Here is a 2,312-nt window from a genome sequence, read left to right as displayed (position 1 = left end):
TAAAGAAGAAAAATCAGATATTCATAGGAGAAGAAGACAGACAGCACACAATTTTTACATAACTCTGAAGCAAACAATAAAAAAAAAGTCCAGTGCATGGACGCAAAAGACAGAATAAAACACAAAATACAAAAGGATTGACACACACACACAGACCTTTTGCAGCACAGGAAAGATCAATATGAAGCGTGCTGGAAAAGCAGGTGCCGGGTCTTCTGGCGGGGGAGGGAGAGGAGGTAGGGGGAGAGCTAGAGCTGCAAGCTGCCCCCCACCCCCCCTGCCCAAACAAAGACACATTCTCTTCCCAAGAAGCCATGACACCAGTGCTGCCAGTGGAAGCAAGGAGGTGGAAGCAGTGTCTGCACCTGATGTCCCTGCACCTGCACCACCTCTGCTCAGTCCAGAAGTAGGCACCAGCAGTGGAATCACTGTCTCCTCCACCCCAATTTCATCTCTCAGCATGAGCCTCCCACTGCCAGAGGAGGAGCTGGAGCTGGAACCAGGGATGCTGAGCGCGCTGGCTCAAGCAATTCTGGGGACTGAGGGGGAATCAGAGTTTGTGCTCCACATCCCTCAAATTTCCCCTAGACCCAGGTCTCCTTTAGAAAGCAGCACCTTGGAGGAGGCTGAGGTTGTGGAGGCAAGTGTCTCAGCTTAGGCAGCTCCTCCTGCTATTGAGTCTCAGCCTGCTGAGGAATGGGATAAGGCAGTATCCTCACCCTCAAGCCATAAGTGGGGGAGTAGTGTACTGTGGGATCCTTTTGAGTTGGCAGATGATCCCAGATTTGCCATCTGCCAGCACTGCTGAAGGCACATGAGCTGTGGCAAGGATGTGAGGCACTTTTCCACCACGACAATGCTGCTGCATCTGAGAAGGCAGCACCCCCTTGTCCTTCTTCCTGCTCAGCCTGGCACCAGTGCAAGTGTGCCGAAAGGGAAGTCCCCCCCCCTCACTCCAAAGCCTCCTACCCCCCAAAGCAAAGGCAGAACACCCTGGACCAGTGGGGTAAAGGTGGACAGAAAGCAAGACATATTCCCAAGGTAAGCAAGATCACCCAGAGCATTGGGGAGATGCTTGCTCTGGATAGCCGGCCCTTCTCCCTAGTTGAGTGGCCAGGGTTCAGGCAGTTCATAGCACTTCTGGCCCCATTTTACAAAGTGCCCACATGCAGCACCTTTAGCAGGATGGTGGTGCCCTCCCCGTATGAGGCATGCAGGGAGTACTTGAGGGAGGAACTGCACAAGGCAGGGCCGCAGGTAGCCTTCACTTCACCTCCAACATCTGGAGCAGCTGAGGTGGTGATCACTCCTACCTCTCCCTCACAGGGCACTGGTGCAATCAGTCAGGCCATCAGTGGGCTCTACTGCAAGCCGAGGTACTGGATGAGTTCCACACAGCAAGGGAGATCACGGAGGCCATGAACTGCATGGTGCCGGGATGGCACGTTGGGCAGGCCAAGCTCACCTGTGGGTTCATGGTCATCAACAACAGGGCCAATATGGTGAAGGCTGTCTGTGATACCAACTTTGTTGGCATCCGCTATGTGGCACACAGGCTGCACCTAATAGTGAGGGATGCCTTGGAGGGGGACAGAGCTGTCAGTGATGGCACCACCACCAGTACTGCTACATGACAGCTGATTTTGAAATGCAGGAAGGTGGCGGGCTACTTCCACCGCAGCATCAAGGGAGGCAAGATGCTGTAGGAGAAATGGGCAGAGCTGAGCATCCCACAGCACAAAATCATGCAGGATGTGGAGACTCGGTGGAACTCCACATACCTGATGCTCGAGAGGCTGGTGGAACAACAGAAGGCCCTCCATGAGATGGCCTTGCTTGGACAGATTGGGATCAGCGGCCCCCTGAACAGAGCCGAGTGGAGTACCATCTCCCAGATTTTGGTGGTCCTCAAGGCCTTCCTCGAGGCCACTGAGACCCTTAGCACTGGTGATGCCCTCCTCAGCCAGGTGATCCCCCTAGTGAGGGAACTGGAGAACCAAATGGAGAAGTTCCAGGGGATCAATGTTACTGGTTGGGGCAGGCCGCTGTCACCAGATGTGCAGGCACTGGTGAGGCAGCTGAAGGAGGGCATCAGGAGACGGCTGGATCCCTTATGGTCCAGTATGGTCCACATGATGACGGGCATGTGAGACCCGAGGGTGAAGGGGAGAATGTGCACTGGCAGCCCCAAAACCCTGAATCACTGGATGCAGGTGCTGGTGAACAAAGTCAGGGAGGCCGAAGTGCAGAGGCGAGGGGATGTGGAAGAGGGGGATCCACTTTCCCGTGCCAGCACTCCCAGCACCAGCACC

General features: G+C 55.0%; 1 protein-coding gene across 3 annotated transcripts in view; it reads left to right on the top strand.

Moving 5' to 3' along the window:
• The window catches only part of TFPI (tissue factor pathway inhibitor), a 78,133-nt gene that overhangs the window by 31,069 nt on the left and 44,752 nt on the right, over positions 1-2,312 (top strand). The window lies entirely within an intron of this gene.

Source organism: Alligator sinensis, unplaced genomic scaffold, assembly GCF_000455745.1.
Source record: "Alligator sinensis unplaced genomic scaffold, ASM45574v1 scaffold67_1, whole genome shotgun sequence".
In the NCBI taxonomy this organism is placed as follows: Eukaryota; Metazoa; Chordata; order Crocodylia; family Alligatoridae; genus Alligator; species Alligator sinensis.
The sequence above is the reverse complement of the archived record's forward strand: the minus strand, read 5'-3'. Positions and strand labels throughout refer to the sequence as shown.